Raw genomic sequence first — 12,104 nt, forward strand, 5'->3', positions numbered from 1 at the left:
TTTGCATACCTAAATAGAAATATCATTTTAAGAAGAGCTGAGATCTTGAGTTACTTTTATAATATACTGCGTGTTAAGTAAATATTTTTAATGAAATGAACTTTTAACGCGCGTTATAAATTATTGAAATTACGCAGCCTTATTAGCAAAATATCAAATACTATATGATGAGATTATAATATAAGTGAAAGTGAATCAATTTTGCTTCGTGAATAAAAAACCTATAAGCAACTCGAATATGTATGAGACGTAATCGCCAGATTGCAAAAGATTGCATTTGTTTAAAAAAAAGAAAAAAGGCAACAGTTAGAAACAAAAGGCTTGGAAAGTTTCGACACATGCAATGAGTACGTGCCTACCTAGTAAGACCAATTACCATCCGATCTGCAAGCGATACCAAAGTCATTCATCACTTTTCTTTTCGAATCGCTGGTGATTTTTCATGCATGTACTAAAAATATTGCCAATGACATTTCGTGCAATTTTGATGAATTAGTTACCGAGGCTTGAAAATTGTATTCGAGAATGTGCTTCAAAAACTTTCGCAATAACTGATATAGCTTTGAAATGTTCGTCATATATGCGAGTAGTGGTTGCAGTCTCTATAAATTCCAAAGTGCAATTGCTCGTCAAATATCGTTGATCACTCGGTTGATCATTATTTTGTCAATAAGATTAACGTATAGTAATTATCGGTGAAAAAATATAAAATGCAAATTGTGTTATGAAGAAAATAAACTGACTTATAATTAGTTTGTTTAATATAATAATTTTCAATTGATGAATATACATAATTTCAACAGATATTAAACATCTTTCGAGAAGAATACTTTTCAAGAGTACTGATCGCCTTACCTGTCGACATAGCATTCGCAACAATAAGTGCAACTTATTCCGAAACTTCACAAATGTCGCACAAAAATGCAAACTAGTCGCAAACACTAAAATATGCACCTTCGTGAAAAGTTTCAAAACTGCAAAAATACTGACAAACAAGCATCTCACGCAACTCGACACGGATACTCGAATAATTTAGTCACTCCATACTATAACACCGGAAACACCCTATATTAACTTCAATTCTTGCAAAATCAACCGTTAAAATACATGATAAGTCATTAAATTGCCAAAAAAAAGTAACGAAACTAAAGAAAAAAAGGAATTTTCGCCGTAGTAACACGCAAGCAATGACAGTTTTTTCAGTACTGAGCAAGTCTGCACGGAATTCCGCGAGTTTATAAAGCTATCTAGAGCCTATAGTCGTAATGCATTCTAAACAATGTGCAATTTTTTCCGTCTCTTTTCATATGGTTGGAATCGTAGGGAGGATCGGGTAAAAAAGAAGGCCCCTATTTTCCGCTCAATCGAGCTCGTGCACACTTTTCCTTATTAGACGGTGCGTAACATATTCACCACGGTGCGCTTCGCTCACTGTCTCTTTCGTTTCCGTCTACTGGCCTGCTCGTATGCCGTAGGTCATGAGAGTCTGATCGTATTCTTGGAAAATTAGGTTTCGCCGTCCAGTGCAATGTGATTTCAAAGTTATTATTCAAGAAAATCGAAAAATATGCATCAGTTATTACAGCGAAAGAAATAGAAAAACAATACGATTAATGAAGTTACATTAAGTCTTGTTAAATTTGATATCTTGTAAAAATTTATATAAGCACAAATAATATATAATAGTCACATTATTGACTAGCTCGCGGAAAGAAATCGGTGCTAATCGATATTCTCCGCATTATTAAGTGCGCTTGCGCAAGCCGAATTTCTTTTAGTAAAAAACATAAGTATAACAGTGATTATCGGAATTAATAGGTTTCACTAAAAATTAATCGCATCAAATAGATCGTTGAGTAACAAAGTTAAATACAAATTTGAAGTCGGAAATTAAGCGACAGGATCCTTTTAAATACTACATTTTTAAAGCACTATCGCGATGTACATCAAATCCATACGCACGGTTAAGACGTAATCTCGTTACGTTAAGATTTACGAGCTTGAGAACGTCCTTGCATTGTGTCTTGTATTTACTCTGCTCTTTTTGTTGCGGGTCAATGCCTTATCCCATAGAGTATATCAATGTACATTCCGTATATTATTTATAAGGTGATGCCGCGCGAGACAATGCCAAGATCATGATCAAACACTCGTGATCTTGACTTTGGATGCCCAGTTCTTCCTTTTCTTTTTGTTTTAGTATTGCAAATTTCGTTTTTGCATTGCAAATTGAAAAACAAAATAAACTTTTTCCCGGACATAAAAATAAATTGGTATTTTATGAAAATGAGTTTAAAAAACTCGACGCGACTGATCATCAGAACTGTGAATCAACTGAAACAACGTACAGCATAATTTATTTGTATGCTTAGTAATAGCCACATACACATCTAGAAGCTGAGTACCGCAGCGGAGGATGACCTACGAGCATCATGCATCTTTCGCATCACATCAAAGAGTAGCAAGAACGGCACTCTTCCGCGCGTGAGAGGCACCGTTATGCAACGCCATTATATTACAGTTATACAGGTTTATATATGCCGCATCGGCAAGTTTCACTTTTACGTCGTTGTCGAACGAACGACTCTATGCGCTGTCTTAAGTTATTTTCCTTTACGATGGTGGATCGATTACGATACGATTGGTAAATGCAATTATTCACTTTGACTTCCGATAGCAATTTTTCAGTTGATTTTTATCTTGTTATATGCAAATTGTAGATTTGCACTAAACTTGTTAGATAGATCGTTGTTTGAATACAGTGATAATTTGTGAGTCTTGAAAATTTGATTACAGGTAATACGAATCGCCACCATTTATCGTTGCTTATTTCGCAACTTTCTTGATAATAGAATATTCCTTGATTTTTGACCTTCAATATCATCCTGCAATTGAAAATAAAATCTTACAAGAGATATTTTTGATGGTTAACGTCATTGTAATATATTCACTAATTGGATTGATGTAAGAAGAAATGAAATGAAATTAACCCGGATTTCACGAAGTAGCTTGAGTAATGTCAACCTGTCATAGAATGTCCTTAATATTCTATGATTCTTTTTCCATGGAGCGCTGTACGCCATACGACGTGTCTGGCGTAAATATAAATTTCGCTTGCACGAAACAATTTATGCAGTAGAGATCGACACTTGTAGTCCTTCGTTTCTATTTTTGCTTTTTTAATACTGTCTTACTTGATCGATCATTTCTATTTCATTTCTTGTTATATAGCTATTCCAAACGACAAAATATTGCAATGATAAGAACCTTATAACTCAAATTATAATCGAAGTCAAAAATACCACTTTGATCGTGCAAGGTGGAGCGATCCCGATTACGACATATTAATGTGAGCGTATATGCATTAATATGTCAAAAACGGAAAAAAAGAGAAAGGCAGGACGATCGCCTTGGCTATTGCAAAACTCTTAAGGTTTTATAAAGTTTTGCATAGTCATTTGCATTAACACGCGGAATCTCGTTGAAAAGAAGAGAAAAAAAACGAAATCCACCGGCATCAAGTTTAATAATTTACACTTCGGTTGTTTTGTGATGGATAATTAATGCAATCTTGTTTCCAATTCTCATCTCTGAATGCTATTCGATAGTTTGAATTGTATAGTCTTTTTTCGCTTGGACCGTTCGTATCTGCAACAGAATTGTCTTTATTTCTTACATTAACAGCGACATCCCACGAGAAAATATAGTTTTCTAATTTATGTACTGAATTTGAAACAAAATTTGAAGCGTCAGTAAATCATTCCAAAACTATTCATAGCAAATAACAAGTAATAAATATAAAAAAAGAACGTTGTAAAGTCTCAAATTCGAAATCACGACATCAAAAGATCGTTGCCCTGGGATAAACGTGCGATCATTATTACTTATTAATATACAGACCTCGGCGAGGTCATTAGCCGCAAGTGAGTCGCGTGTGGCGGCACGCCGCTTGTAAGTGTCTCCGCCTGGTGAACACTTGGCAAATGACCATAGCGCAGCCAGTCGCAGTCCGTCATTCATTTTGCTTAACACTATCACTCTGTGTACAAACTTAACTTCATACTCGTATCCTGGTCGGTAAGATCGCGAGGTATAATAAGGACACTTATAATGTCTTACGGACAAGAGTCGTTGACCGAGTTTTTTTCCCCTTCAATGTATAATTATCGTTTGATTTCTTTGCGTAATTCTTGACAGTCCAAACTTCTCACAATTACAGTCTGATCAGAGGAAGAAAAAAAACCTCGAAAACATTTTGATTGTTATCGCAGTGAGAATTTTACAACGGAAACCATGAAAAATGCAACAGTTCTGGGCTGCTAACCATTGCGCTCTTACAAATTAAAAGCTGTTCGTGCGCAAGGTTAACAACATTTCGCCAAGCAGCGCGCGAAACAAAACAGAAAAAAACTTGCCTGCGGCGCCATCAAGAAAAATATTTTGTATAATTATCTGCGAGGCGTCGACAATTTTAAAGGAAAAATAAGCTGCAAAAGTCTCTTTGTCATTCAAATTTCCATTAATTGCCCTGCTTGCGGTAAAAGGTGCGAAAATGATTGTTCCTTTGGTTGCAGTGTGGGAGTAGGCGGCGGCAATTCGAAAGTAATCCGACGAAGTGATTCAGCGCACCGCTGCTGCAGTTATTTCTTGTTTTTTTTTTTTTTTTTATTATAAACCTTCTGGACCGAGATATAGATACGTTTGTCACTCGGAACGGTTACATTGCGGACGTGATATTAGCTAATGAAAGCTACTTCGAACATTCATCGAGCGCGCGCGAGGCACTTTCATGCGCAATGATCTCTGAAACAGAAAAACAAAATGGAAATTCAACTTTAATTTACTCTCACTCTGTGCGGTGATGCATTTTTTCCTTCTTATAATTATTCGTTATCACAATGAGGCGTTGCACGTTGAATTCTTTGGTCAGTTGCATCATGAACGTATCCTTTTTCGGGAAGTGGCGAAGAAATGGCCACGGATTAAATAATAATCCGTTACTTTCGTTTTTTCATCCCATCGAAATACATAAAACCAGTTGTCGACCGTGACACCAGAGCGCGCTTCCACTTTCTCCGGTAACAATAAACCACAGGATTTCCCAAAGGATCGCCGATCTTACGCCTATAACGGATGCGATGATGAATTCATTGGATTTCGTGATAGTTTTGTAACGATTCTTCTATTCTTTTTGTTATCAACAATCAGAGGAAAGCAGCGAATATATTCATGATCACAGATAATAAATTAGCAATATTATTCATATTTGCCAAGAACCAATTCATCAAAGGATTACGTAAGCCGATCAAATCAGTCTACAGATTTTTAATAATTTTCGAAATTGTAGAAATGAGTAGGTATATTTACAGATAAATACATGTCATTAATTGAGTTACTGTAGCAATACAAAAAGAAATTTGAGGGCTGTTTAATTACGAGCGTCGAATAAAAGAAATTTTCTGTTCCTATGTGTCGTGTAGTCAATTCATTTTCTGTATCAAGAAGAAATCCATCAAAGGCTTAAAGCAATCGTAAAGTTATTTCAACACTCGTAGCATATTTTAAGACCATCATTAGAGCTTGTTAATATCTGAATATTCCCGCTGTGACACATTAACAAGTGTTTAGTACTTTAAGCGTATCTGAAATAATTTTCGTACTACTCGTTATCTTCATGTTTAAAAAAAATGGTAGCCACTGTAACAACGTGAAAAGAAATGTTCTGAAATCGTTGTAAATTATTAGCTGTAAATGTCTGCGTTTAGAAAATGCCTTTTGAATAACGAGTAAAACGAATTTGCATGTACTTGTGCCGTAAATTTCTCGATAAAAAGTATTGAATTACTTTACCTTCGAAAAAAAAAGAAGTTATTTACAACATTATTAATAAGAAAAGTGAATATGAAATGTAGACGACCAATATGTATGTGTGTGTGTGTGTGTGTGTGTGTGTGTACTTGATATTAAATATGAATAGCCATCACAGATCATTCAGCATACTTAAAAATATCTACTCATATGCAACGTCCAAGAGAAGTGACAGAATCCTAGTATCTTTTTCATTTCAGTATTCTATTGATAACTAATGTACTATTATTATTTTTAAGTGTCAACTATGTAATAATTTTGCTTAATTTTCATCAACTCTGTAGTGTAGACCATGCAAAATGCATCTTCATATATTTTATGATAATTTATTTTCATGTATTAAGTTACAAGTCTGCGTTATTAGTAGAAAATAGATAAATTTGAGAATAGCTATATTTTACGATAAATCACAGTCCGTAGTATTAGTGAAAAACTTATGTCGAGTCGTCTACCTCTAGAACGGTCGCCTGGTGATTAACGTCACCCTGCTAAATCAGCAAAAAACTATGTATACTCGATAACAATAAATATTCATGCTTTACATGTGACAGCGGAAAAGAAAAAAAGAAAAACACAAAAATCCTTCATACATAGTTAATTTTGTCACAACAAATATTGTACGCTGTAGATAAAGGAGGAGAGTGATTTTGAACGAAGAATTCTCATAAATAATCACAAATTAAAAACATAAATAAAAGAAACAAAAGAAATTAAGGACTGGCGCTTATCATTTCAAGCGTAGATATTAGTAGACGGGCAAAGTTTGCACTGTGTGGCATGCATTTTTTATATCTACACGTACACGAGAGTCTTGATGTAAGATAACCTTTGGTGCAATCGCAACATGAATATCTAATATATAATAATTGTTCTCGTGCCAATGTTTCGTAATATCTCGATATTTGATAAAAACCAGCTAAGAAATCAATAGTTCTTTTTCTCGTAAATGCGTAGGTTAGAAAAAAGTATACGTTGAATAATTCAGTAAGACTTAGCCCAAAATTTCATTCCAAAATAACAGTTTGATATAAAAGCAACTTTCTCCTCAAACTATCATATATTTCCTTATCACCTCTTTATATTGAAGAACAAAAATCGTTTTCATGCAAAAAATAAACAAACAAAACAAAACAGTATATGACAGACAAACATTTAAAGAGCTTTTCATAAAGTGACATTCAGTGGCAGCTGCATGTTTGCTGAATCATGCATGTATGTGTAAAAATGATGATGCGAGAATGGCTGAAAGAGTGGAGTAGCTCTCGAAGCTGTTCAAAGATGAACAGTCGGAAGTGTGAAAAATAAGATAAAGGGAGACGCCTTCTCGTTTTGAAGATGACAATCTCGTCGACAGTGACAGTCTCGAGCGATGTTACGCAACTGCTGAAGGATTGCTTGTTTACACGTATCGAATAATTATGATTATCTATTTCAAAAAAATCCTATAAAATTCAAATTTCAATTCTTTTTAATAATCTTAATTTGTGCATCGCCGACACATTTACGGGCGACTAGTTTTATTATATCAATTGAAAAATAATAAAGTTGACTTTAGGTTTTGAAAACAACTCTTTTAAATTCTCTGGCATGAAAAAAAAGATAGGTTTTTATCAAATAACGAAGATGCGCGACATACAGTTGATTTGCATATACACACGTATAACAGACGTATCAAACATCATGACAGTGCTTCATATAATGACTTCGTTTTGATACGTGTGCACTCGTAGCATAGTACTGTGCAGCGTATTTGCATATACTAAAGGAAACGCTTATAATACGTTACAAAATATCTTTAGACCGGTTTTTAGTACAACTAACAGTAAGATTAACATAGTATATAGGTCTGGGCCTTATAATAATTCTTTTTCAATCATTCATAATTTGTCTACGCTGTATAACGAGGAGCCTGAAGTTTTTAACCACATCATTATAAATTGACGGAGTTCTTTCTTCATCAAACTCACAAAATTTAATCCTATATACTGACAAATATCAGTTCATTGAACTGCTATAAGGTCAAAAATTTCCAAATATCCAAGTGAATCACAGAAATACGAAAAAAAAAACCGAAATTCTTAATTCCTACATCTAACATTCTGATGAAGATTGTTTAATATATAAATAAGAGCGATTCATTTTGGAAGAAGAAATGATAAAATTGGCTCGACTTCCTTTCTGCTCGACTCGTTAGACGTTAACTCGAACGAAAGTGTCTTTGTTACAATGCATAACCCATAATAACTAGTACTTGCGTTTCTATTTATTAATAGTACCTTATTGCTTCCTGACGGCTACTTAATTACTGTTGATTACATTTTGGATTATACTTTAAAAGAAATTACTCATTTGCTATAAACAAAAGTTCTTTATCTCTTGAACCGAATATCAATCAGTTTTTGTTGATGTTTTCAAAACCAAAATATTTTAACGCGCACATCAGTATGCTATAAACACAAATACACATCGCAGCACTGTATGTATTCACCTTGCGATTTATTCCCTTTATTTCCTGTTCAATTATAATAACCGGCCGTATTGACTTAATTAATTAAGGACACTTATACCAATTCAAAATATAGCTCCTAGTTCGATTTGTGCATATTTTTACATACACTATTAAAATGGACCACGTGACTGTGACCTTGCACACGACCGGCACACTTTCTTCGACGATATGCTCGTGTACGCGGAAACAAATCTCAGGATGTTCGACAAGAATAAGTTCATTGACGAGGAGGAAGGTTCCAATTTATCCTTCAACCGCGATATGAATTTTTTTCACTGCGTACAAGAAGGACTTTCTAGGTGAATGGATGTGTGGGTCGAGTTGTATTAAATATATGTCTACAGCTGTTAAATGTAAAATTATGAATTTTTGAATATCTGCATAATTATTTTACTACATTTTCTGCTGTACATTCTGCACAGATAGTTAAGTTACATATAGTTATGAAAAATAATTAAAATTATTTTATATATATATATATATATATATATATATATATATATATATATATATATATCTTTACTATTCAAAGCTTTCTTGCATTCCATTAAATATCAGTCACATGATCAGCAGGCGATAACTTTCGACTGCAACGAAAGACCCAACAAAAAAAATAGCTCAACTAGGTAACTGTAATCGATTACAGTGACAAGTGCAATATGGAAATAGCGAACAATTAAAGTGTACCAATTTCAACGAGCAACGTCTACGACTACAGCAAAACTTACGCTAGCTCCATTACTCAGTTTTTCGCACTACTCAGATGGCCTTCGTTTTTCGCTGAAATCTCCTTTTTGTCACGCTTTTCAAATTTCCACGTGGGCCTCTTGCCAATTTTTCGACGGTTGACTCAGAACTCTTCTTGTCGCGATGGGTCGTTGCTGTAATATCGATACTTTGCTCAAGAGATGTTACAATGACGAGAACTTTCGAAACAAAAAAATCTATCAAACTTACAATTTTTGCAATGCTCGTTTGTTCGCGATAACCACTTCTTAAAACTCGTGAATAATGTAGTGAGAGTAGTCTTTTTTAAATTTCAGCTGAATATTTTCTCAAGACAATTAATTAAAAATTTGTGAAAGTGACATTTCGTACAAAACTTAAATTTTTGATGTAACACTTCCGCTGCTCGCAGGTCACTAACTTTTTACATCTGCACACTTTCATGCATGACAACGCTGCAAATGACAATCACAATTATGATTTAAAAAAATAAAATTACTACTGTATGCACTGTATTTGCAAACAATGGCAGCGATGATTACATCGCGCTTAACTTACATAAGAAGAATTGGGAATCTCCGAAGCATCTGAGCGTGATTACGCCAAATGTATTTCTTTTAATCTCGGTGCGAAAATAGTAATGCAACTGATTCAATATTCAAAAGAACTTGACCTTAGCCCTTAAAGAATCAGAGAATGCATTTTATGTTCTTTTTGTGGATAACTTTATATGTAATTGAAGGTTTAAAAAAAAATTTTTTTTAATTATTTTTGTTGCAAAAATTTATTGGTATTCTTATGCCTTACTTTATTAAATAAAAAAGTTATTATAATGTAATGTTAATAAATAAAAAAATTTTCATTTTATATAAATTATTATATTACATAGGATTGTATTGTCTTCATATTTTTAAATTCATCGACTTTGAAATTCAGTGTTTATAAAAATGTTGAAATGTACGAAATTCCATGCACTCTCGCATTTTGGTATGTGTATTTCAGCTATTGAACAACTTATTTTATAAATATACTTTTAAGTGTACTATTTTCTTATAAAAATCTGTGAGATTTTTTCAATATTAGTCACATAATGTCCTGAATTTTTTATTCAATATAATATCGTAGTTTTAAATTACAAACATGATTTTCAAATATTTCTTGTCTATCAATTCGAACTAATTACAGCAATTATTATAAATAGAGTTCATAAGCTCGGCCGGTAAAGTAGTACCTAGCCATCCCTTCCATCTTTAGCATACAGCAGGAATGTTCAGTCAGCTGCAAAAATGTAGAGCGAAATGCTTTATCTTGCCATGAACTAGCCATGAAACTGCATTTCATAAAACATGAACGTGGACTAAAAAACGACAATAAACGGTTGCTCGAAAACAAAAAGAGAAAAATGTTGGAGCCACCGGCTAAAAAACTTTACCGGTCATCGTCGTGTATGTCCTGCCCCCAGACTCTGTAGTAAGTACAGGTGGTGGTGGTGATCGCGTGGTGGTGTAGGCCCCTCCCGCCGATATAAGCCGCTCACTAGTCGCCGCCACACAGACAGTCACAGAGAGAGAGCCGAGAAGCGTGATCGTAGAGCTGAGCCGGCGCGTGTGCGAGTCTCTCTCATTTACCTCGCTGTTAGTTGTTTTTTTTTAATTTTTTTTATAACAATCACAAGTGTGCCTCGACCAAACTAAAAATAAGATAACTTTCATCGTCCCCGCATAAGGAGGTACGGCAACAATAGCAACCAAGAACTAGTGTATATTTTATTTAAAAAGTGGTTCCGGCTGCACTTCCTGTGTGTATGAGTGAACGAAAGCGATGGCGAGCGCGCGCGAGAGAAAGAAAGTGCCTTTTTTTTCACCATAACGCGGTTAATCAGTTTTACGATTGTATAACTTGGCTGAAGGCGTAATGTGAAATTTATAACAAATTTCTTTTTCTTTTGTTAAGCAAATTTTTATCGTCATGAGTATTGTTTACGCAATGAAAAATTTTTGCTTATGTGCTTTCTTTTCTGCTTTTGGGGACAGGTCGATTGAAAAAGCTCGTTCGTTACTTAATGATCGCCGATTAATCATGTATGAATATTACCGGAGTTCAATGACGTCACTTTGACTGAAAACGTGTTTCAGCAATGTCTTTCTTTATCAAATAAATAATTAAATATAACAGGGATAGAAATCCACTGTAAGCCGATATATGTTCATGAAAATTACGTAACACACAATCATTCAATTGAAAATAAATTTCATTCCGAACGCGTCCAAAAGCACGTTTGTCAAGCAAGGATGTGTGGAATTGCGCGTGTATATCGCTAACATAGAAGAGTATAGGGTATCGCGATGAAAAAGAGCCGGAATTAAGCTGTTCAATCATCGCTAAAAGTGAAATGACGACAGCGACACGCAAAGTGCGTTTTGGTCGCGTGCGTGTGTAAGGCGTGTCTAGTGAAACCTCCAATTTGTGGTGACGAAAACGTCGAAAATTGAAGGGACAAATCGCTATAATCCTATTGCGAAAAAGAAAGAAACGCACGCGTATCGTCAACCCACGTGAGAGTAGAACGTTTTGTTGTTTACACGCGAGCGCTGTCGAATGATAGTAGCTTACCCGAGCGAGCTTGCGCAAGTACCCACCTTTTCACTCAACGGCAATTTTTTTTCCTCGCGCGCATACCTCGGACCAAATGCTCTGGCGCGACTTGTGGATTTATAAACGCGTACACGGCAAGCACAATTGGTCAGTCGCTTCGGAATCGGTATATTAAAAATTGGAAGCTTCGCGGATGCTACACTGCAAAGTGAAAGAAAGAAAAAAAGGAAGGAACGGGAACCTTACGGTTTCGCAAAACGCTAGTCAATTTTCTATTTGTAAACTGCGCGGTGTGCGTTCGTGATCTTTCGAATTTATTTACTCGCGCTAACAGCTAGAAAGTCCCATACATTCAACTTTCATTACGACGCACGAAAAATTTCAGCACGGCCACGCGAAGGCCACG

The sequence above is a fragment of the Phymastichus coffea genome, unplaced genomic scaffold (genome assembly GCF_024137745.1).
Source record: "Phymastichus coffea isolate CEN01 unplaced genomic scaffold, Cenicafe_Pcof_1.1 PCOF00134, whole genome shotgun sequence".
Classification (NCBI taxonomy): Eukaryota; Metazoa; Arthropoda; class Insecta; order Hymenoptera; family Eulophidae; genus Phymastichus; species Phymastichus coffea.